Source organism: Castor canadensis, chromosome 3, assembly GCF_047511655.1.
Source record: "Castor canadensis chromosome 3, mCasCan1.hap1v2, whole genome shotgun sequence".
Taxonomy (NCBI): Eukaryota; Metazoa; Chordata; class Mammalia; order Rodentia; family Castoridae; genus Castor; species Castor canadensis.
The window spans coordinates 128393071-128419652 of NC_133388.1; the positions used below are offsets into that span (position 1 = coordinate 128393071).

Below are 26582 nucleotides of genomic sequence, written 5' to 3' on the forward strand. Positions count from 1 at the left end.
TTCATCTGTTTATTGCAACAAATTTCAACATTTAATCTCTCATTTCATACTAAGTCTCTAGTGGTCTATATGTTATAAACATTGATTAAATGCACACTCTGGAAGGAAGAAATAAATTGGCTGGTGTACACACAGTTGAGAGTCAGGATACAGGAAACCTTTCCAAAGCAAGTAATTACTTACAATAATGCTTATTTCCCTGCACATTTAGATAATTGCTAATGGGTGGATTATTTTAGGCATTATCTTATTCTGAATAATGTTTGTGCAGGAGACAATTGTTGCTCTTCAATATTCCTATATTTTAGATGTCGATTAGAGCTAATTATTTTCTAACTGAGTTATATACCATGACCTAGTTTAAAAAATAAATTAGAAAATACTGGGGCAGGGGGTACTTCAGATTCTGCATAATTCCAGTCTTAGCCCTTTTTCCTGTTCTCCAGCTCCATTTTGTCTTCAAAGTTACCCTTCTATGTAAGGGAATCAAAAGTCTCTAGCTCATTTCAACTCTGTGCCATTTCCAACTGAAAAGTCTAGATTCTCCCACCTGGATATCATATCTGAATCTCACACTCAAGATATGCTTACTAAACCTACCACTCATCACATTTTATGCTACGTAAATTCTTTCTCCTGACATCATGACCTCTATTGTGGGTATTTCGTTCTCCATTCTTCCAAGCAATTAGGCTCCCTCTGTCTTTGACCTTTCTTAGGTTGCCAAATCCAAAGAAAATGCTTCTCAAAAATCCTTCATTATTTTCTCTGGCAATTCATAGAAACATGAAATTTGGACTGCAACATGCTATTTTTATTACATGAGATTTATAAATATCTTCCAAAAGTATTAGGTTGTAGAATAGATGGTTATCTTCTTATATATTGAACATTACACTACACTCTAAACTGCAGTTTTATAGAAATATAAATCTGAATTTAATGATATGCTTGACTATTTGAAGTTATTAAATAGGCTGGAATATTAAAACATTCCACGTCGTTCATGTCCTTATCAGAAATGTTTATAAGATGTTTTTTGAAGTCATGCTTATACTTTATGGGCACATTTTACAATAATAGTATGTGTGGATTATATACTGCTATGAGGATTCAGCCAACAAGCTCTTATTAAACATAAGATATTGATATTATAACTGTAAGATCTTGTTTCTAAACCTTTCTATTTTTCACTAAGGTTCCTGAGGGTCAGTTTCCACACTTCATAAGTAATGTAGTGCAACCATTCCCTTCAATTTGACCTGATTAGATTCTAAAATGCAAAGGTCTGAGAGCAAAATTAGTATAGTCTTCTTGTGATCTGAAGAAACCTCTAAGGTACATGAAATCAGTGGGAAACAAAAGGAGTCAACTTACTGGACAGAGCTCCCTGTCATCTCCTGTTGTCTCCTCATTGCTGTTAGTAGAGCTGACTCAGCACTTCACACCTACAGGAATTAGCGAGTGTGATGACATCAGGTCAAACGTATCCCCTCATTTCTTCATCATTCTTCAGCATGCCATGATAATGGGGATTCTCTCTATTACAAGGAGTAATTATTTCAAGTAATTTCAAGTTAAGTATAAGGCAGGAGAGGAAATGGGACCATTGGGAGAACCACTGTTCCTTCAGTGGTTGAAGGAACATCACAAGAGCTTGGAGCTTTTTTTGAGGATCATGGCGTTTCATTGCAGAATGTTACATAAATTGGATCACTTTTAGTTCTGTTTCTTAAGAAATGATTTATCAACAATAAATTAATACCATGCATACTATCTGATCACAATGCAATAAAACTAGAACTCAACAACAAAAGTAAAGACAAAAAACATGCAAACAGCTGGAAACTGAATAACTCATTACTTAATGAAGAATGGGTCATTGATGAAATAAAAGAGGAAATTAAAAAGTTCCTGGAAGTCAATGAAAATGAAAACACAACCTACCAGAACCCATGGGACACAGCAAAGGCAGTCCAGAGAGGAAAGTTTATAGCCATGAGTGCATATATTAAAAAAACTGAAAGATCCCAAATCAATGACCTAATCATACATCTCAAACTCCTAGAAAAACAAGAACAAGCAAATCCCAAAACAAATAGAAGGAGAGAAATAATAAAAATAAGAGCTGAAATCAACGAAATAGAAACCAAAAAAACCATACAAAGAATTAATGAAACAAAAAGTTGGTTCTTTGAAAAAATAAACAAGATTGACAGACCCCTGGCAAACCTGACTAAAATGAGGAGAGAAAAAACCCAAATTAGTAGAATCAGGAATGCAAAAGGGGAGATAACAACAAACACCATGGAAGTCCAGGAAATCATCAGAGACTACTTTGAGAACCTATATTCAAATAAATTTGAAAATCTAAAAGAAATGGACAGATTTCTAGATACATATGATCATCCAAAACTGAACCAAGAGGAAATTAATCACCTGAATAGACCTATAACACAAAATGAAATTGAAGCAGCAATCAAGAGTCTCCCCAAAAAGAAAAGTCCAGGACCTGATGGATTCTCTGCTGAATTCTATCAGACCTTTAAAGAAGAACTGATACCAACCCTCCTTAAACTGTTCCACAAAATAGAAAGGGAAGGAAAACTGCCTAACACATTTTATGAAGCCAGTATTACACTTATCTCAAAACCAGGCAAAGACACCTCCAAAAAGAAGAACTATAGGCCAATCTCCTTAATGAACACTGATGCAAAAATCCTCAACAAAATAATGGCAAACCAAATTCAACAACACATCAAAAAGATTATTCACCACGACCAAGTAGGCTTCATCCCAGGAATGCAAGTGTGGTTCTTCAACATACGAAAATCAATAAACGTAATAAACCACATTAACAGGAGCAAAGACAGAAACCACTTGATCATCTCAATAGATGCAGAAAAAGCTTTTGATAAGATCCAACACCATTTCATGATAAAAGCTCTAAGAAAACTAGGAATAGAAGGAAAGTACCTCAACATTATAAAAGCTATATATGACAAACCTACAGCCAGCATTATACTTAATGGAGATATACCCAAAAGACTGTGACACAGGTTACTCCAGAGGCACTTGCACACCCATGTTTGTTGCAGCACTATTCACAATAGCCAAGTTATGGAAACAGCCAAGATGCCCCACCACTGACGAATGGATTAAGAAAATGTGGTATCTATACACAACGGAATTTTATGCAGCCATGAAGAAGAATGAAATCTTTTCATTCACAAGTAAATGGATGGGACTGGAGAACATCATTCTGAGTGAGGTTAGCCTGGCCCAAAAGACCAAAAATCATATGTTCTCCCTCATATCTGGACATTAGATCAAGGGCAAACACAACAAGGGGACTGGACTCTGATCACCTGATAAAGCGAGAACACACAGGGGAGGTATGAGGATAGGTAAGACAACCAAAAAACTAGATAGCATTTGTTGCCCTCAATGCAGAGAAACTAAAGCAGATATTTGAAAGCAACAGAGGCCAATAGGTGAAGGGTACCAGGAACTATAGAAAAGGTTAGTTTGAGAAGAATTAATTTAGATTAATGTACAGGAAAGCAATGCAAGTCAACTCCCTGTATAGCTATCCTTATCTCAACCAGCAAAAACCCTTGTTCCTTCCTATTATTGCTTATACTCTCTCTTCAACAAAATTAGAGATAAGGGCAAAATAGTTTCTGCCAGGTATCAAGGGGGTGGCGGGGAGAGGGTGGGGGCGGGGTGGGTGGTAAAGGAGGGGGTGGGGGCAGGGGGGAGAAATGACCCAAGCATTGTATGCACATATGAATAATAAATAAATAAATTTTAAAAAAACAATAAATTAAAATTAATTGATTCAATCAACATACCTTCATTAAGCACTTATTATATGCTGCTATTTTGTTCTTGAGGGGCGCAGCAGTACACAAGAGAAACAAAGTCTCTACCTTCATGCAGCTTGTATTCTGGTGGAGTAAACATCTGAAGGGAGGGATGGATAGAGGGGAGCACAACAGTCAGTCAGGAACTGAATCATGAATGACTCTTCATTTTATTGAATGTGTGCTCGTGTGCTTGCATGTACATGTCTTGCTAGATCTCTATCTATGACATATTCACACACATTTTAGTGATTTCTTTTAAGTCCTCAATTTTTAAAAATTTATCCCTCAGAGTCAACTGCAGAAGTTTAGTTTCTAATCCATGTATGTTTAAGGTTGGTCTATACTTGTTTAAATACTAATATAAGTTACATAATTTTAAATTCATGAAATAATTAAACTTTATTTTTTATTTTTAAGAGGTCATTAAAATTTGTGAGTTAAAATTTATGCATTTTTAATTTTTAATTACATATTATATTATCATATAGTACATAGTATATTCTGTATATTATATTTTCATGTTATATTAACATGTAATTATATATTATGTAATTAAAGTTTAAAATATTCAATTTTAACAGAGATCTTAATAATGCATATGCTATATTACTAATAAGTATTAATTTTAATTAATGTACAAACTTTTAAAATATATAATCTATAATAAAGATGCTTGAACAAACACAAAGCAAATGAATAGCACCAAGTTAATTAATAACAAGTACTAAGAATTTGGGCTCCAGCTGCAATTTACAGGTCTTTTATTTCTGTGGTCTATAGACAGAACAACTTAACCTGACAGGAAATTCCCCACACATTTATACACAGCTTACCCAAAAGTTTCTAAACTTTGAAACAGATGGGGAAGTTCTGCCTGCTTGGCTATCTCTGAGATTTCACTCAGCAGAGCATGCAATATGCTCGTGAGAGAAATGATCTTTCTTCCCTGTTGTTGGACTTTGCCACCACAGGAAGTGAGTGAAACTGTGCTAACTCTTCCCAAACAGGACTGGTGCATTCATTTATTTGCCAGACAGGTATGGATTCAAACCAATTCAAAAGGCACCTAGGGTTGAAGAGTAAAAATAGTTAATTATATCATTTCTGTTCATTCAAACTTTATATTTTTTAATTATTGTCATGAAACCATCTCCTAACTTAGTCACCATCTACATATATTATTCAAGGCATATTTTAAGGATTACATCTACATACAGTTAATTCATTATGACCTAAAAATTAAAATCACTAGAAATAAATTAATTCAGTTTTGTCCTCTATTACTTTCAATATTTTTCAATTAGCAATGACACAGTTTCAAAACTTAATATTCTTAAGCCTAGCATTTTGATAAATGGATAAGCTGGTAGAAAAAACAGAAGAGAATTAGAAATTCTGGAACTGTTACTCACTGGTAGTGTGTTCTGAATACATACCAGTCTTTAGAGTGGGCATGAACCCCTCCAAATCAGTAAAATTGATGTAGTCAAGCACAGCAGTCAATTGTGACTATCTGAAAGTGCAGGAATGGGAGCTGTTTTGGTTCCATATTTTGACATATCCCTCAGAGAAAAGATTCATCAGGTCTTTCATTTGTTGTTAAAAAGAAATTAACTTATTAAATTATTTGCTTTTAGGCTTATTATAATAGATTTACATTAACCCTGCTCACACACATTTTGAAAAGTAGTAATTAAAACACGTCACCAAATAAAACTTACTTCCAGCAACAGCTGTCTCCACAGTAGCAACAATCTTTGGTTTTAACAGTGTTGTAAAATCCGCCTGCAAAACATGGTTGGTTGATAGCTCACCTGGGGACAAAAAATCAGAGGTCTGATCACAGTTACTAATGCCAAAGGGACAAATGGGTCATGTCATCACATCTCACTTCAGAATCAGATTCCTTATATAAAACCTATGCCATTATTCTCCTCGATGATAAAAATATGTTCTAATTTGCAATAGGTGTGAGTCCTGATTAGGCCCTAGGTAATGTCTCAATGCAAAAATCCACTTAACGAACACAGTATGAACTAATTCTACATGATGTGAAGTAACACACTGGACTAGGCTGCTCTTTGTCCCACTGGCTCTGAGGCACTTAGAAGCAGATCTACAACTCCACTGAGAACACCTGCATACCAGAATACATTGCACTGGGTGCTTCTGGATTTATTAATAACAGCAGGGCGTGGTGGTCTATACCTGCTCTCTCAGCCAGTCCAGAAGGAGAAGCAGGAAGATAGTGTATTTGAGACCAGACTGGGCAAAGTTAATGATTTATACACAGAAAAATAAATAAATATAACCAAAGGATTGGGGGTATGCCATAAGCGGTAGAGCACTTGAGTAACAAGTAGCCAGTATTGCAATAAATAACTCAATAACCTGAATACACATAATCCCCATGTGTCACAGTGGAGCTAAACTGAAAGGACAGGTTCATGCCTTCGTGGCAATTACTATCTGTTAGTCAGACAAATTATACAGCTCTGACCAGAAAGTATATTCAATAAACACTAGATGATAGAGGTTTACAAAAGTGTTATCTCAGCAGTGGGGAAAGGAAAAAGACCCATGGAGAAGTGAAATCCAAAAGCACATCAAGAGTGACTGAAAATGCAGAAGGAAGGGAAGTCTGGGCTGATAGAACAGTGTGAGCAGAGGACAGAGGGATTAAAATCACACACTGAGACAGTGAGAGGGTCTCTGCCTGCCTGCTTAGGAAGTCTGGTTTTCAGAAATATAATTTATATATATCTAGAAGCATACATACATACATGTGTGTGTGTGTGTGTGTGTGTGTGTGTGTGTGTGTGTGTGTGTAGTATATATCTAGGAGCCAAGACTTAAGACTGACAGTAGTACATGAATCTTAGTAAATTACTAAGCAAGAATGTTACATGATCTAACTTTCATATAAGCATATGTTTTTGGCTACCATATGAGTACCTGTGGAGAGTAAAAGGATTTGGGGAATTCTACACTAGTCCCAGTGAAAAATGAATAGAAACAAATATAAATTCTTAAAAGCACATGTATAACAACTAGATAGACAGATAGATGATAGATACTTTATTTACCAATTCTGGGCACATCTTATGCATCAGTGACCCTGGGTCAAGCACAGTACTGCGTGCTTGGATACAATCCTTGAATGGATGGTGAATAAGCTTAGGGAACTATCCCAATAGTGAACAACAAAGAAACATGTCCCCTAGCAAAAGACATTAAACAAAAGACAAGTACACAATTTAAAAAGTGAATTCCAGGGAAAGATAGCATGCACTGAGGGAGTATAGTTCAGGGTGTCTACTACAAGCTGAAAGCAAAGAAAGTCTTCCCTGGGCAGGTGACTTTTTCCCACTCAGAGGAGGAAGTAGAATGAGGCCCAAGTCCAAGATCCACAGGAGAAGGGGCAAAAGAAGATGGATCAGTCAATGTCAGAAATGTTGCAGACAATAAATACATGTAAGTAAGATTTTACCACTAAACTAGAAAGTAAAAAGTTAATTTCCCAATAGGGAGGAAATTGCCATTTAGCTCTCTTTTGTTGCCAGATTTAAGTGTTTAAGGCCTAAATGGCAAGCAGTGGTGAGGGCAAGTAAGAACAATGGCTTAAGTTTATCTTCAAAAAAATTGAGAGATTACAGCAAAGGGAAGGAGTAGGCAACAGAAGCTGAAGCAAGGCACCATTTGCAGGAGAGCCAAGCATATTGACAAGTCCAGGGAGACAGCAAATGGAAAGAACACAGAGGTAAGAGATGAGCACGTGTAGCGTCAGGGTAAAGTCCCGAAAGTATGACTGATATTTACATTTGTGAAACCTTTAATGTGACTGGTCCTGTTTCAGCATAAGAAACAAGCTCGGAGCACTTTAGTGAGTCTGCACAGCAAAGGCACAGGATCATTTGATCTACATCCTAACTGCCTAATTCTTTGAGAGGACTCTGGATATTAATCCTTACACATGTTTTGTAGTCATGTGTTATTTATCTTCATCTTATAAATCACCATATTACCATAGCTTGGGCTCTAGAGAGCAGAGAGGTAGCAAAGAGTTATGATGAGATCTCTGCGTTTTCCAAAGAATGCCTGGGAGGCTGTGGGCAGCTGAGAACCCCAGAATATCTCCCACATGTACAATTGTGCCCCTGCTTGCCAAGGAGGCTGGCCCCACATCCAGCGTGCATGGATGGACATACCAGTGAAAGCAAGCTGATTTAGAAGCCCATGAAGCCTGAAGAGGGCGCCCTGTGTCTCTCTGTGACTAGCTGATGACACTTCTTTTAGACTATTCCATCTTAGGAAACATTTCATATTCAATTCGCTGCATCCATAGTCACCATGGGCACGTTTACTTGTTGAAACAAATTCCCTGTTCAATACCCTCAGTACCCACAGGAAAATCAAATTTATTACTTAGAAACAGAAGCATTTAAAATCTAGGGAGTCATGGCAATACCTCCAACAGCACTGAGAGTGTGCTCTTAATCATGACATCCAGCAAACCTGCATAAAGTGGCAGTAGGGAGAACAGAACAGGACATTTTCTTTTAATACAATATTTTCTCTCTGCATCATCCCAAACAATGTTCTCTGGAGAAAAAAATCCTACCTTCAGGAATGTTCCCCTCCCCTTCCACCATTCTCCACCTAAGCCTGTCACCTGCTCTTGATCTTCCTGGCCATTTATGCTAAATACTGTTCTGTGCTATTCCAAGAAGTGCCCAAATAAGTGTCCTCCAAGACCACCATAATCCCAGGGAGATACTTCACTCCATGCCTGTCCAGAGCTCACCTCTAGTAAACCCCAGAAAAAAGTCTCAAAAGCAGTGGGAATGTCACTGGATAGTTGTCTACACTTCTTAAGCCTTGGAGAGAACACTGTATCCCTCTGCGTAGTCAGCAGGTGTACACAGACTGACTTGTGGGCAGTTGGGCTCATGGTTAGTAGCAAGGCATTAAAGGAGAATAGATCTTGCTTTCTCTAGTTGTAAAACTGTGTTCAATCCTACCTGCTATCATAGATAGCTGTCCTTTTCACTTCTCATTCAATTAATATCCAAGTGTCTAAGTGCACTATTGTATAGCAGTAGCGAAAGTGATTCAACAAACACAATGGAAATAACTTGAGGAACAGCAGGTCAGGTGCTCAACATAAAGTGCACAGCAAACAGAAGACTTTACAAAGAGTAAATTAATTTGCATGCCCCAAAAACTCCATTTTTGCAATGAAGCATTTTTTTTTTTACAGCAGGAGAAAATTTTCACCAAAAATGAAATTAAAATTGCTGCTCATTGTATCCCTCTTTTTTCCCCGTGTCTTTTTCTCTCCTTTTCACTTTCCACTCCTCAACAAAACAAGAAAAACAATCAGGATAAGCTTCTGGCAGCACAGCAAGAGAACTGTGAGATTGGCCCTTAAGGGAATTTTTATTCTCAAGTGGATGTAAATGTATTCATCAATTCAAAGAAATGCATAGTGTGCTATATACACAATACATTAATAAATAGCCAAGCATTAAAAAATAATGAGGTTTTCCACAAAACAACATCCTGTGGTGTGTAGGGTCATAAAAAAGATACTAAAAGAGGAAGAAAAGATTATGTGTAAAATCTGATTAAAATACGGAACCACCATCATATATGTAAGATGTAATAAATATTTTATTAGTTAACCATAAACAAAAGAACAAATGCAGTAAAATGTAATTAAAAATGTAAAAGTGAAAGTTGTGATTTATTTCACTACCATAATATTAATATTACAAATGATATGTAAATGGCTATCAAGACTGCATTGTAGAAGTGGTGGAAAGCAGCCATTCATTTCTTATAATGAGATTTCATCTCTTCTTTTTGATTTACATTTGTTTAAATATTTCAAATAGTGAATGAATAATGTTCCGCTTAACCCTCCTACAGTCTAACACATTCTCAAACTTCCATCAGCCCTTGGATGGGACTGCATGCTGGCTGGCAGTTTCCAGGCAGAACCACTAATTGTGAAAATAGACGAAAATTGACTGGTAGAAGCCAAGAGTATTTTTAGTGTTGTTGGCTGAATGAGTTTGGCTTTGAGTAGTAACCCCACCAGCAAATGCACTGGAACCCAAAATAGCATTTTCCAGAAGGGGTCCCCAATTAAAACAGGTGAACAGACCAAAATGGAGTGTTCAACAACTCCTATTGGCTTGCAAACTCTTAGAAGCTTACTGTACTAAGATGATTTGCCCTGAATTCTCCTGCCATTGATCTGGAAACAAAGAAAGCCAGGGGTTTTTGGTCGGTACCAGGAAACTCAGGCACACGAGCCACCCTGGACCTGAGGTTGGCCCCCATGTTGGAGACCACCGCTTCCACTGTAAGCCTCAGGTGGGAAATGCACCTTAAGGAATTCTCTTTGCACTGCATGTAGAACATGAAGTGTAAGACTGACCTCAGGTCAGTCTACAATTTGGTATCCACAAATGCTATTTGTGTGTTACTTCCTGCCATTTCCCACTTAAGTGTTGATTTGTGTCTCTCTTGCCAAATACTCCAGACAGAGACAATAAAACTTCCCTCGCTTTTATCACACAGTGAAGAAGGTGAGCTTTGCAAAGGTCATGAACTGGCCAAGAACTGAGATTTGAATCCCAGTCTTCTGGCCCCACCTGCTGTGAGTCTTCCACATGGCCTGCATCTCATGAGAACTCTGTAACCTTTGCAGGTTTATCTTTTCATCCATCAGGCACCCTTGTTTCTGTCCTGGCTGCTGCATTACATTCACCCAACTCTCACATTCCCCTCTCCAGGTATCAACTCTGCTTCCTGCTGCCAGATCTCAATGGCTACCACACAGTGATGCATGTCTTTCCCCTTGGCTATCCAACACTCTCTCCATCAGCAGAGCCCAGAAATCAGATTCCATGATTCTGCTAATCCATCCCCACTTCTAGATCACAGCCAAAGCAACACCATGTCTGTGAGAGTTTCTAGTTCTTCTGACTCAAGTATGCCAAGACATTCTGTTTACAAAAGTCATCATGATATCTCCCTTCTCAAGGAAGTTTTTCTGAATTAGTCAAGGAGCAATTTTTGCTTCTCTGGTCTATTGAAGTACAAAGTAAGAACATTTTAGAAAGGAATAAATACAGCAACAATGTCTTATAGTAGTGTGAACTTTTCTCACATAACATCATGTCCAAAAGTAGATCAGTCTTGGTTCTGTTTTATCAGTTTAAAGATGTGAGAACCAACATCATTTTTTTTTCTTGTTTTCCTTCATGAGCTTAAGAAGGCTGCTGCAGTCCAGCCATCACATCTACATCCAAGGCAAGGAAAAGAAAGCAAAATTTCAGTGATGGAATTTGAACAAAAGCTTTTCCCAGAACTGCAATCTGATTTGCCCTTCTCTTTCAGTAGCTAGAACTATGTCATGTGCCCAACACTAACTGGAAGTTGGCTAGAAAGAAGTTGGAAATAGAGACTTGGTTAGCCACCCTAGAGTATCTGCTATAATCACTGAAGCAGAGTAATTGCATTTTCTCAGTATGCAAACATTGTACCAGATGCTTATCCTCTCATGCAGTCAGTAGACAAAGGCTAACTGAGAGGTTTTGATGTACAAAGCAGTATGTTCATATTATGGAAAACAATAAAAATAGATCAGGAACAAATTCCCCTCAGAAGATTTAGTCTAGTAACAAATATAACATGTATGGTGGTCCCTGGGTGGGAAAAATGAGTGCTTTAATAGCTAGCAAACGAAAAAGACCAGACTGTAGCAAGTACCTGCAGTTCTGAGGCTGCATAAAATGCATGAGTGGAATGATGGCAGGGCAGATAGAGTCGGCCACCATGGAATATTCCTTGTGAGACATAATGGGGGAGGAAAGAGGGCATGGCTTAAGAAGTAGAGGGCCTGCCCAGCAAGCTGGAGGCCCTGAGTTCACATCAAATAGCACCAAATGAAGAAGGAGGAGGAGGAAGAGGAGAAAGGGGGCAGGAGAAGAAAGGGGAGGAATGGGGGGAGAAGAAGGGGTAATGTGGATACCATATTTAAATGGTAAGAAAAAAACATGAACTGGTCTAGAACACTTACTTCTAAAATATTTGTGATCAGATAAACTTACTAAAGGAAATTATTTGAATATTTGCCCACAGTATGTGTGTCAGTAAGCTATTTATAAGTGTGTGCTTGCGGTACGTATAGCAGACATATAATGAAACACACGAAGTTGAAAAATTAGAGGGAGGAGACTTCACAGGATGTCCACAGGGTATGCAAATCAATTACAAAGTAAAAATAAGAAGTTTACCGTGGAGAAACTTGGCAGCCACCCCCTTAAACAAATGATCAAAGTTGATGTTGTAAGCTGTGACTTCTGATAAGACACATTGAAGTGCATAAGACACGTAACTTAAATTTCCCCATATTTCCATATAAACCACAAAACATACCATCCAAATTAAACACAACTCAGCAAGAAACTGTTTCTGTGTTAATCCTCTGCAGAAGTGCTCCTACTGAAAATGCATGCTCTGATTAGAATCATGAGATGCTTCAAATTGAAGCATCTTTCTGGAAAATGCCTGCCCAGTATGAGCACAAAATATCAAAGGGGTCAGGGACTGCATCTCAGAGCTAGGGCATGAGGGAGGTCCTGGGCTCAATCCCTAGAAAACACACACACACGCACACACGCACACACACGCAGACACACGCAAAAGCCCAAAGGTCATGTCATCACAGAAAAAGAGGCCCGATCTTCACCAGCTTAGACACAAACATGAAGGTGTGGTGACTTCATGCAGTGTGGGATCCTGGCCAGGATAAGCACAGCAGCTGGACAACGTGAATACCTGAATGCAGTTTTTGAACGAGCTCAGAGTATTGTGTGGATATGAATTTCCAGACCTGCATACCTGCACCAATGGCGACATATGTTAACATTTGGAGAAGGAGGAGTAAACAGCACACAAGAATTCATGACTTTTTTTTTGCAACTTTTTCAAAATGAAAAAAAATAACCACTGAAAAAAATGAGAGCTTTGAGATGTGGAAAGAGAAACTCTTGTGATGTGTTCCTTCCTTTACCCAACTGCTTGTCTTGCTCACCTCCTGGTCTAAGGACTGGCGTGTTCACATCTGAAAGCCTGATAACCCTCAGAAAGAAGCCAGCCAAGAGTCATGTCAAAAATGCTCTTAAAATGATGTAACCTTTCTGGACAGTGATGTCATAGCATGTTTTAAAGGAACCTACCATAGAACTAAGAAATTCTACTTCCAGATACTCAGAAATGGGGATGAAGTTGTACAAATATTTCATTGTGTTATTTTTTATAAGACTGAATAATTGGAATAATTTAAATATCCAATAGTAACAATGGTAGTTAAATTTATAGGAAATCCACACAATAGAAAACTTCTTATGCTCTACAATTGTATGTTCCAAATGATTTAGCAGTATAGAAGAATACTTAAAATCTTCAGTGGAACAAGCCATATCAAGTTATACATGCAGCTTTATTCCAATTATGAGTATCAGTTATATATATAAATGTGCCAAACTATTCATCTTGGTGTTCAGATATATATTTTTTTTCCTTTGTGTATTTTTAGTATTCTTAATTTTAATAGTAAATGGTAAATTAGAAATTTGTCAAGGTGGAAATTGTGTAACTATCCTGGGTTGTGTGTCATCCAGTTGCAAGGTGGTTGGTGGTCTCATTAGTCTATCCAAAGTATGGTGAGAGTGAGGCAGGCATTAATTTAATCTCTTTGAGCCTTATTTTAAAGACAGTGGAAAGAGCATTCAGAAGGAACTGGATTAGTGAGCCTCATCCTCAGAAATGGAGACCGGTAACGAGACTGATTAGCATCCAGACATCAGCCAGCAAAAGCACGGGATGACACCTAATATTTTTCAGGGCTGCTACCCTTGCTATCATTCTCATCACTTTTATTTTTCTTATCTTTTCTAAGTTCTCCATACTGAGTAAAAATAAAACCCTAAAAGCAAAGATGCTTGGTTTGCCTGACCTTAGTATCAGAAAGAAAACTCAGCTGGGGAGAAAATGTACTTCTTCAGAACCAGGCTTGGGGTTGAGGAACTGGGGTCATTTCCAGTTTGGGGCTCTTAAAATAAAACTACACTGAACTTTCACATTCAAGACCTTGTATGGACATAGATTTTCATTTTTCTTAGGTAAATACCAAAGAGTAGAATGGTTCATTTCTGAAATGTATGTTTTATTTACCCGTTTAAAGAAACATTGAATTGTTTTGCTGATAACTACACCAGTCTGCATTCCCACCAGCATTGTGAGCACTGGTCCTTCACATGCTTGCCAACACTTGATATTATCATTTTGATTTTAGCTATCCTACTAGCTATGAAGGGACACCTCCTTCTGGTTTTAATTTGCATTTCCCTAGTAATTAATGAGAGCTGTGTATTTATTTGCTATAAATTTAAAGCTTTATGTTCTACAAATAGGGCTATGGTACAGTTTGAGTTGATCTTTATATATGGTACAAAGTAATCTCTCAGAGATGTTTTGTTATAGATGGATATTCAATTTTTCCAGGAATTGTTTCACTATTTCTGTCTTTGTTGAAAAGACTATCCTGTCTCCACTGGATTGCCTTTGCACAAATTTTATCCAGTTCACCTTGCTTTGGAATTTATAATGAAGTATTGCAGTATTTTGAACCTAAAATTCTCCTACAATAGAAAGCAAATTAATTGAGTATGAAAGACTGTGACTTATTTATTTTCAAAATAACCTGCATGCTAATAAATAAATAAATAAGCTGAACAGTAAGTTCAACCAGCATAGAGGCCAGCAGAGAGGTTTAGAATGTGAAAAATCAACCCCTTGAGACAAGTAGATAGATATGTAAGATGTCCCTCTCCACTGTAGTTTTTTTCCCTGGAAAAGTTCTAAAGAAGATATAAGGCAAGAAAATGGTGACAGAAGGTAGAGAAAATGGATGAGTTATACACAGCCGGATAAAAGACAACAGATATGACATACCAGTGAAAGAAAAGGAAGGAAGGAAGGAAAGAGGGAGGGAGGTAGGAAGGGAAAGAAGGAGGGAGAAAGGAAGGAAAGAAAAGGAGAGGGAAGAAACATGTGGGGCTATGCCTGGGGTGACAAAGAAAAGCACCAGTAATGCACCAGGCATCTCATTTTTCAACTCACTCTAACAAATTCTCACCTGTAACTCTAAAATAGAGAGCATATATCATTACATCATTTAGTACAACATTATACATTATAGGGTTATTAAATTTTTAGTTTGCTAAATAAGTGGAGCATATTCTACTCGTAGTTTCTTCGGCCATATGTAAGGAAGAAATTTAGCCAAAATTACTCCCCTCTAAAAGCACTTAAATTACATTTTAATGTCTAGGAATAGACACTTAGAAACTCAAACATGCATTCATGAACCTTCTTCCTGTCTCTGCTCTAGGAATGGGCCCCTTGCCAGCAGCAAATCTCCCCCTGACCCCTCCCCACTTTCTCCTCTCCCTCTTGTCCCTCCTCTCTTCCCTCAAGACAGCTTCTGGTAGACTATATGTGCACATGGAGAAGTTACTGAACCTCTGGTCTGTGTCAGCAATTGTGTCTTTGGTTGTGTTGTATTTCTAATGCATAAAAAAATTTTAACAGCATGAAATGTCACTATTTTACGTAAGAAGAAATAAAGCTCTCTAGCACGGGTGAAAAATGTGTCTGAGATTTCACACTTGATGAGGTCCCAACCCAAGTGTTTCTGAACAGAAAACAATACTGTGTCTTCTATAATACACTATCATACCTGCTTGTCAAATTTGTTGGTTGGTTGATTGAGAAACATTGAGTGAAATTCTCTTTATAACCGCCATAATCTTAGGTTTCCCCTAAAACTTTAAGTGTGAGATTTCTTCACTCCTCATAGAAACAAAATCTGCAGTTGAGTATTTTGCCACCAGGTGCTGAAAGCCCTCCACCATTACCTGGTGACTGAACAGGCAATGACTCTGCACACAGTTGACGCTGCACTCCACTTTGGATCTGGAATGTCGAAAGGCTTGACCCCCAGAGTGGCACTGCTGGGACTCGTGATGAAACCTTTAATATAGGAGGCTTCGTGGGGAGTCTTTGGTCATTGGGGTGTGACCTTAGTCGTCTCTCCTTTTTTGCTCCCTGTTCATGAGGGGAGCAGTCTTCCTCTGCCACGCGCTCCTGCTATGATGTGCTGTCCCTACCCACCTGAAGCTTAAAAGCAGGACCCCAGGGAGCCTGGACTAGAACCTCCAGAACCAAGAAAACCTTTTCTTCCTTACATGGGTTACCTCAGGTATTCACTGCAGTGATGGGAGGCTTACAAGCACAGTGAACCTTTCATGAGGTTGTTAACCACTCGAAGGAAGGGAGGAAGGAAGGAAGGAAGGAGGGAAGGGAGGAAGGAAGGAAGGGAGGAAGGAAGGAAGGAAGGAAGGGAGGAAGGAAGGAAGGAAGGGAGAAAGGAAGGGAGGAAGGAAGGAAGGGAGGAAGGAAGGGAGGGAGGAAGGAAGGGAGGGAGGAAGGAAGGAAGGAAGGGAGGAAGGAAGGAAGGGAGGGAGGGAAGGAGGGACGAAGGGAGGGACAAAGTGAAGGACGAAGGGAGGGAAATATGGAATAACAGTAACATTGGCTTCATAAATTACTTCCACAAGCTAAGTTAAATATTTACCTGCACACAACAGACATTCAAGGTGTACCACCTTCCTGAATGCTACATCTTTCTACTAGTCTGACATCATACACGGTGTTCTGGATTGTTCTTTGGCCACAGCAGACACTTCAGCCCTCTCTGTTCCTCTACTATGAGGCATCTCGCTTGCCAGCCCAGGGCATCCAGCCCTCCTCCCCACCCCTCTAGCCAGTTCTCACACTCTGCTGTCCACATTACAATTTTTAAATAATAGACTTATGTATTTATCATGATATCTGAATAGTATATTTATGAAGATAGAATTTTAAAGAAACTTCTAAAGAAATAATCAAAATTACAAATAGGAAGGGGATTCTTGCTATGCACAGGTACTATATTAACTACTTCATCAACATCTATTGATCTACACAATCACCTTATGAAATTGCTTCTAATAATAACAGTAGTGGGCTGAGTAGCTCATGGTAGAGCAAGAAGTCCTGGGTTCAATACCTAGCACCAAAATAATTGTTTTAATAATATTTTTATTCCCAGTAACATTTTTATGTTCATTTTATATGTGAGGGAACTGAGCTTAAAGGGTTGTGCTGTTTTGTCACAGCTTTCCATCACTCTGACAAAATACCTAACACAAACTCCCTAAAGGGGAAGGGTTTATTTTGGCTCACGGTTTCTGAGGTTTCAGTCCCTGTTGCTTTGGGCGTATGGCAGCACAGTATAGCATGGAGGGAGTGTGTGGTGAGGAGCCCCATTCACCTTATCATGGTCAGGAAAAAAGAAGTGAGATAGGAAGAGGCTGGGGTCCCAAAGGCACGCCCCACATGGCCTACCTTCCTTTCACTAGGCCCCATCTCCTAAAGGTTGTACCACCTACGCATAGTGGTGCAGGCTGGGGAGCAAGCCTTCAGCACTTTTTTATGTGTCTTTGGAGGACACGATATAGTGTGGGAATAATTACCAAGGAATTCAGATGCCTGACCAACAGCATTCATCGGCCAAGTTCACAACCATCACACCAATGATCATCAGCCTTAACTGGAATGACGGTACCTTGGGGAGCACTTCTTGAGAAAGCCCTGAAGCTTCTCCCAGCCTCTCCTGCTCCCCAGACTTGTGCAGACGTGCTTGAGGCCAAGTGCAGGACACTCTTCTGCTTCTCAGCAACAACTAACCCAGAGCACCATTCCAGGCTTTCTCACTGACCCTGAAAGCTTCTTCTCCTGAAGATGAATTCTCCAAGTCCGAGAGTTTGTAGGAAACCTTCATGTTACCCAGTCATCAAAGCCCCGCTGGCTGCCTATCTGACAGGAAGGCCCCTCACTCTTCGCTCTTCAGAAGAAGAACAACGGCCAGGAGGTGAGATAAAGAAACAGTTCTCTTCTGCGGTTTCCTGTTCCTAATTCTACTGCATCTTTTTCTGCTGCTCTGTCCTTTTGCCTTTTGAAATAAGTAAAAGGAGAAGAAGAAGGAGGAAAAAAAAAAGATTGGGTAGCATAATCCCACTGAGACCCTAAAGTGGCCAGAGGTTGAGTACTTTAAAGACAATAAAATAATTCTACACTTTTACTTTAAAGAAATGTTATGCTGCCTTTTGTCATTCAGATCACGAGCTGGATAGAGCTTACTTAAATTAATTCAAAGATAAGTTATTAAACTAGCCTGTTGGTTCAATCAGTTTGTTTTATCACAACTTTTATCTTTTCCTCCATTGTTAGAGAGTTACTAACCAATATTTCTGCTCTCAGCAAACCTAAAGATTGAGAGTCTAGCCCCGCCTCAGCATGCTGTCATATGTGCTTTGGTCAATGTATTTGTTTCTTCTAGACTTTCAAATTTGCCCTCTGTAAAATTATATCCAAAGTTATATCCAATTTCAAAATGCTATTAATGTATCTGTTAAAATATTGACAACATCTTGAATATAATCCTTTCTTCTTCAAGTACTTGCACTAGTACAGAAAGGCGAAGTGCTTATTTGTCAGGAGTTCTAAATATCTCAAGTTAATACTTGAGGTTTTAGATTATCATGAGGTTAGTTATCAAGCACTGAAACAGACAATAGGCTACATGATAAAAAGTATACTGTACAAATTAAAGGAGGTAAAATACCCATTATACATTTCATTATTCAAATGGCATCTAAATACATATTTTAGTTCTGTCCAATATACTTTAGTTCCCTAAGGCAATCTAGAGGGCATCCAAAGACCGCCAAAAATGTCTCTCAACCAATATATATATATATATAAAGAACAGCTGACAGCCCTTAGAATATTTGCTTAGTCATGTCACACATATGAATAACCTCTAGTCTCCAAGCAAAGTTCAATTAATCATTGATGTTCCAAAAAACAGAACCAAGTGCAAAGATTAGAGGCAGTTTTGAGTTTGCTAAAAATAAGAACATTCTAATAATAAGTGATTAAAAATTGAAATGAATTTCTTTAAAAAATAATTGCATATCCCTGACCATTTGCAATAGAGGCTGTGTGGCCAATGACCGTGGATTCTGTCACACAGTCTCTGTGCTTGCTCCAAGCTCCGTTACCAGAGGTCTGCACTTCCTGACCAATTAGGGCTAGAAGCTGAAGCATTTTACAACCCCGTCCCTGGAAGCCCAAAGGATAACCAGCTCCATTCCTTCTGCTGACTGAGGAAAGCAGACCATGGGAGGAAGAATATTTCTTCCTTTGCTCTGTCGAGTTTATAATTAATAGCTCCACCATCTGAAGAGGTATAGAGGCTCATTAATTTATATCCAGTTCATGCTGCGTGCCAGTGGCTCCCACCTGTAACCCTAGCTACTTGGGAGGCTGAGACTGGGAGGATCAAGTTTTGAGGCCAGCCCAGGCAATCGTTCACAAGAGTACCTCTCCAAAATAATCACAGCTAAATAATTGGAGGTGTGGCTCAAGAGGTAGAGTCCCTACTTAACGTGTATGAAGCCCTGAGTTCAAACCCACTCCCACCCCCAAATGTATCTGTATATATATTTATTTATTTATATATCAAGTTCCAAATTTCTCAAAACCATGTCCACAAAACATGTCCACAAAAGGAAGCTCATTGTGTATTTCTCCCAACAATCACTGCTTCTTTTCCATGATTACGTTTGCTGTAGTCTTTACTCTTAGAATTTTTAAATTTTCATCAGTGTTCACTGATGCAGTGTTAAACCTATAGGAAGTGACTTTACATTTTTATAATACAATTGGAAATCCTTACAAAAATTGAGACCGGACATAGTGGTTCCCTTCTATAATCCCATCACTTGGAGGGCAGAGGCAGGGAAGATTGTGAGTTCGAGGCCAGCCTGTACTACATAGCCAGACCCTGTCTCAAAAATATGTGCATACAGATAAACATACATATGTACATAAAACCAAAAATCGCTGTTCTAAAAAGTCACACCACAGAACAGATTCTTTGACATAGATTTCAAGGGCAATCCATGAGACTATGGGAAAATAAAAGTCAATTTGAATATTGACATTAAATTGGGCAGAAGAGTAAGGTGTTTGGTCATCTGATAAAGAAATGGATGTTTTCTGATCCTTCACAGTGTCTTTTAAGGAACTGAATGTGACTTGACCTCAATTACCCCAAGAATTTCCAATCATATCAAAATCTCTTTCATGTAGTTTAAAAATATTTTCCTTGCTCTCAATACGTTAGGAGTATTTTTGGTTTTACACCAAAGTAAGGGCCATGAGGCAGCATTCTGGCCCCAGATGGCAGAGAAGGCACCCAGTGGTTGTGAATTGTGGTTTTTAAATGATAAAGACAACATGACACACTTTCAGAAAAGAAATTCAGAATGGAAGTGCTCTTTTCAACAGTTCATAAGGCTACCAGAGAAATCCTTCCCTGCTGTGCAGTGGGAAGAACCGAGATGAGGAATGGAGCCCGGCACACACTCCATATCCTTAATTTTGAATCCTTTGCTTTAGGATTTCACATGAGGAGCTGCTGATGGTAGACATGAGACCTGCTAAAAAGAAAGCGAAAGTCTAGAACCAACTTCTTTGGGGTTTTTTGGGAATGAAGCTGTAATACTGCTGAGCACTTGTGGTGCTTCAGGTAGAAGTTTAGTCCCTCCACAATGCAGTGCACATGACCTGGTCTCAACACCCCCAGCTCTCTGTCCACACTCGTGGACTTGAGGCATCATCTACCACAGATCCCTTCTCCTCCTTTGCATCCTGTTTGCAGCCAGGCCTGATATCTGAGTGACAGCGAGGACACAGTATTCTAGATCCTGTCCAATCCGTAGTGTCCTGCAGGTGACAGTGCTGTGGCTGTTCTCACAACTCTGCAGGTGACCAGATGTTGGATATTCTTCCTTCCAGGGGACCAGCATAGCTTTGTGACAGCTCCCCCCTGAGTCCTCCAGTTCTGCTGTGAGATGTTGGAGACATCTAAGGGACTTGGGAAGCCAGTGATAGAAAACATTCTTCTGAAAGTCCCATATCCAAACCACAGAAACAGGCCATGAATTCTTGCTTTCCAAACTGCAGCCTCGCCTGTGGCTGTCCTGACACAGGTTCCTTGATGCCACTCCCAGGCAGGCAGGGTGCCAGGGACTCCTTGCTTTCAGCATTCTGGAGCAGTCTGGCCCACTGGCCCTGGAACTCTTCATGTGTGGCCTGCTGGAGCCTTTGGGCAGGCTGAGTGATCACAGTGTCTTAACAAAGCCACTAACTCATCCTTTCATAAAGTATTTACTGATTGCAGACACTGCTGGGAGTGATCAAGATTGGGTCCCTTCTCTCAAGAAGCTAAGCGCTGAACTCCGCCTGAAGGACTTTTCCCTGCAGTCATGCTGACATGACAAACACACAATGCAATGCCTGTAGGACTCCGAGCTAAATCTGTGTCCCACCACTCCCAGTCTGTGTATCCCCTCATGCAGACTTCGCTAGTTTTGTTACACAATGTGCAATGTCTACAGCGACGGAGCATATGCACAATCAGTGTGGAACTAATGTTTATGTTCAAAGCTTGGATGCAACCCTGAGATTTGAGGATCTTTTCATAAATGGAAAAAGAACCCCAAGTTCCCTGGGATGAATAAATGGAGTGGTCGCGATCTGTAAATGATAATAAATTTGCTGTTTTCTGATCAAAATACACATTTAGAATTATTTCCTAAAACTCTTAAATCTCAACCAGGCCTAGGTCTGACCTTGATTATCCCTCTAGAGAAAGATATATTCTTGTGACAAAGACTGCGATAAGAAAGAAAAAAATCACATCAGTAATCTATTTTATATATGTAAATATTTATATATATGTGAATATATAAGGCTAATTTAAAAATCTTAAACACAAGTATCAATTTGCATGATTCCTTTTCTATTATTTTTTTTTGCTTTGCTTTATGTTCATTGTTTTGTTTTGAGCTTGCAAACTTCCCAGTTCCTTGGCAAAGAACCACTGAGTAAGGATGGACTTGCAAGATACCGGTGTCAACTCTGGTTGCAAATTTTAGGTCCACACTAAATACTTAAACAAGTGAATTATGAAGTTAGGAAGCTAAGAGAAAGCTTTTATTTTTATTACTTGATAAGTACTTAGTAGTCTTAAGTTACTGCTTGATTTTCTAATTATATTATTATTTTAGTAATAATATCAAAATTGTCATATGTACTGAAGTACGTCATCAAATTCACTTCAAACTTGGCAGGAGCCTCAATTAAGGTTGATTCAATAGTATTTGAGTATAGCAAATGTCTCAACTTTGGGTTTTATGCTAGGAAGAATCTAGAAAGAAATTTTTAGATAATCTATCACTTGTAATCACAGAAAAAAATAAGCAAATTTCTATATTTTATATTTGTGATGACATATTTACTAGTTTACAAGTATTTAGAAATGCATTTTATGATCTACAAAATAAAGACAGCTTCACAGTTTGCTATTTCAAAGCAATACAGGTACAGAAATAACAATTCCTGCTTAACTCTATGTGGTTAATCTGCAGACCAATTTTACCAGACCTTTAGTTAAAGCCACCCACATTTCTGTAATTGAGACATACCAGTACCTTGGGTGGTCACTTAAATGTGGATTTTTCTTACATTATACCTCGTGGTTTCTTTTGATTTTTACCCAGTTTTAGAATCTCGAGTTCAGCTCCCAAGCACCACATGAAGTTACTTTACTATGATTATAAAGAAAGGGTAAAGTGTGACTATTTTCATTCCCATCACAATCATCGTCCCATGAATAGATTCTTGATCTGACATTCTCTATTCTTATTGCAATCTTTGTCACAAGAATAAGTTTTTTTTCTTTAAAAAAATGTTTCATCCATGCTGTGAAAGCCAGCAGTAAAGCCCACGCCTTTGACCTTTTTAATGTTCTCCCACTTGATTGGGCAGCCATCTCTCGTCTTTTCTTTTAACAGCATTGGTAACTTAGGAGAAAGAGGTAAAATAGCTAGTCAATCAAAACGAGGCTATATAAAAGGTTAAAATAGAATAGTTTACCGTCTTTCATGGATAACACTAGCCATTGAGATTCTCGTATCTTGTTCTTGTGACAAAAAATGGCAAAGAAATAGAAAATGGCACAACATGAATCCATTCTCATAACAACAATTGTACAAGAATGGAAGCTCACACCAACAGCCTGTTCCTCTTCTAATCTTAAACCTGGATACTTGTTGCTCTCCATGATGACAGTTGCATTTATCTTCAAGCAAGGAGGCCCCTTTCTTTTTCAATTAATGAATTAGCTTTAACGAATTCAATGATAGGAAAAATATCAACCACAGATGAGTCATAATCACTTGATTTCCACCCATCACCGACAACTGCATACATTTCTCTCCATAGAAATGATTCCAATGTAATGTACTAAATTCACCAAACAATAAACCACTTCTGATTTGTTTCCTATTTGATTCTCAATAAGGGAAGTCCTGCCAGCCTTCTGGGGATGATTTTGTTAAAAGGAGACTAAGACAAATTGAATACCCTAAGCATTTAATTTAAGCAAATGCTGACTGAATCTAGAATGCAAAATGCTCTAGAATAAGTTGGCCATATTTGGTTTGATAAATTCCCAGCATGACCAATATTTGGTTCCTTGAACAAAATGCCAAATTTATTTTTCCCTCAACTCAGAGAGAGTTGTTAAATAAAACAAATGTTAACTAGCTACGAGTATACAAACAAGCCCTTTTGAAATTCTTGTTTAAGGATAGCATAGGACTTTAACTTTGCTAGGAACATTTAATTCACATAGTTGCTCCAAAAATGCTAAGAGATAGAAACCTCAGAGTTAGGTTATTGTATGGAAGAGCTCCACAAAGAAGGTCAAAGTGACAGGTATAACCAGATGGATAAGAAATAAGAAAAATCATCTGCAGGAGAGAGAGGTTAGGTCAAATCAGTGCAGTTGTTATGTAATCACTTGGGGAGTGTAGGGTTCTTTTCAAAGACTGTAATAAAATTAGTCATTTATTGTAGTTGACTGGTGTCAGAGTTAATATCCTTGAGACATTATAAAATCTGTGTCCTGAGAGCTGTTTTAGTCTGTCATTTTCTTGTTCTTCTTGAAACACATATTCTGTTTTGAAGTATCCTACCCTTTCCTGTGTTATACTTTGAACATCCCATGTGAATATTTTAGTATTCTTACTGTAAGAAGTCTTATAGTTTTTCTTCATTAAATGAAAAATAAACTAGCTTACAGTATTTTGCTTTTCTAAGGTGAAATCTGTGTTTTAAAAAAGTAAAATAAAGACTATAAAACCATTTTAATAAAACAAAAAGATAGAGATTTTACAAACTCAATTTTGGAGGTTTCTTTTCAGTTAAAAGGAATAAAGTCGAAACAGAAGGAAAGCAAGGGTAAAAGTTACACAGCTGCAACGAGAACAGGAGTACTCCAGGATCCCAGGTCCTACCATGGGCTGATTCCATTGTACTGGCACAGACATCACAAATATGTCCTGATTTTACACAAGCGAAGGCCCTACGTCACCTCAGGCAGAGCCACCAATGCCCACACCAAACCAAACGTCGCCAGACCTGCATAGCAAACCTGGCCCTTCCGCTACCACTAGCCTTTTGCTATAGGACTTTTGAGTTTGCATCCATGCCGTGTGCATGCTTTCATTTGCACCTCAGTTTCCTTTCTATGACTGTGACTCCCTTTTCCTTGTCTTATGGCATGGATAACTTTTTTAGGGTTATCAGGACTCAGCCTAAATGTCTCTTAACTGGGGAGACCTTTCTGTACCCTCCATAAATTTATGATAGACACTAGTCATCATGGTTCCAAAGCACTGTACATTCCCAACACTCACCTTTTTGTCTTGTAATTGCTAATCTGCTTGTCTCTCCTACTGTATCAAGTTTGACTTCCATGCTGCTGTATGAAGGGGACTTGCCTCAGACTCATCCCAGAATCCATAGCCAATAAATACATGTGAAAGGACAAATGATCTCAGGAGAGAAATAACTTTATGTAGGCAAGCTAGCTTGAGTCACTGTGTTAGTTGCTTTTCATGACAGTGACCAAAATACCTGACAGAAACAACTTAAGGGAGGCTCATGGATTCAGAGGGTTTGATCCATGGTTGCTTGGCACCATGTGTGTGGACAGAACATCATGGTAGCAGGAGCAGTTGAGAGAGGGGCTTCTTTAAGGCAGATAGGAAGCAGAGTGAGTGAGACAGGAACCAGTGACCAGATATGACCATCAAAAGCCTGGCCCCAGTGACCTACTTCCTCAGGTAGGCCTCACCTTCTCAAGTTTCCACCACCTTCCAAAATAGCACCACCAGCTGGGAACCAAAGCATTCAACACATGAGCATATAAGGAATACTTCATATTCAAACTGCAACATTTGCCAGTGACAAAGAACTATGCCAGCCCAGATTCTAAGAAGATGATTTGCCCCACAGATATGGCCACACCTAGCACCTGGAAAATGATGCTGGCTGGAGAAGCCAAGAAATTAGGGTTAACACTAATTCCCTTACTTCTATCTGAATCTGCCTCTAACCTTTAAAGTTGTACAGTGCAGGACATTGAGTACAGCACAATAAATTCATACTGTACTTGCTAGAGACAGTTTGCTCAGTTGGTGTAGAAATAAACACTTTTGTCATGTCTCCAAAGGCCTGATTTTAAACACCTCCTTAGTGTTATGATAAAATTTGTTATGATAAAGTATCTTAAAATGAGAAACATATACCTAATTATCATAGTTATTTCTAGAGGTGGGCAAACCATAAAAGCAACCCCCTGAAAGTCATGTGAGTATTGTAGCTGTTGCTACTCTTAGTTCAAAAACACCCTTGGACCTTTCTAAGGGAGAGTTCTCTTTTCCAATTAGTTGGTGGTTATCCAAATTGGTGCATATGCTAAGGTTGAATGGAAGTACCTATATCTACCCCATGCACTATTTGTGTTACTATTTTTGCATTATTTCTGGACTACTTTCTCTATTTTCACAATTTCTTGAGTCTAATGTTACTTTAAAATAAAAAGGGAAGCCAGGAACCAGTGGCTCATACCTATAATCCTAGCTACTTGGGAAGCTTAGATCAGAAGGATCAGGGTTCAAGACCAGTCCAGGCAAGGAGTTCAGGAGACCCCACCTAACCAATATTTGACATGATGGCATATTTCTGTTATCCCTAGTTATGCAGGAGGCTGAGAACAGAAGCATCCCTGCTTTAGGCAGGCCTGGGAAAAAAAGTTTGTGAGACCCCCCCTCCCAAGAGAAAAAAAGCTGGGCATAGTGGCACATGCCTGTCATCACAGCTAACACAGGAATTATAAAATAGGAGGAGCATAGTCCAGGCTGTCCTGGACAAAAAGCAAGATGTTATCTCCAAAATAACCAGAGCGAAAAAGACTGGAGACGTGGCTCAAGTGGTAGACCATGTGCCTTCAAGCATGAAGCCCTGAATGTAAACCCCAGGACCACAAAAGAAAACTTTTAAAAAAAATTTTAAAGGTTAAGAAAACCCTTGAGGTAGGAACAGTTATCCTAT

General features: G+C 38.7%; 1 long non-coding RNA gene across 4 annotated transcripts in view; it reads right to left on the reverse strand.

Moving 5' to 3' along the window:
- Window positions 1–26582, reverse strand: part of LOC109673965 (uncharacterized) — a 160818-nt gene that overhangs the window by 111550 nt on the left and 22686 nt on the right. For 2 of the 4 annotated variants that reach the window (XR_012446336.1, XR_012446334.1), the window contains exons 1-5: window positions 5591–6077; window positions 5306–5382; window positions 4703–4935; window positions 3855–3966; window positions 1378–1448 (exon numbers count right to left, since the gene is read on the reverse strand). This is a non-coding gene — a long non-coding RNA (uncharacterized lncRNA). Of the gene's footprint in view, window positions 1–1377; window positions 1449–3854; window positions 3967–4702; window positions 4936–5305; window positions 5383–5590; window positions 6078–26582 lie in introns of those variants that run through there. The other 2 variants (XR_012446335.1, XR_012446337.1) reach the window with 2 other exon arrangements.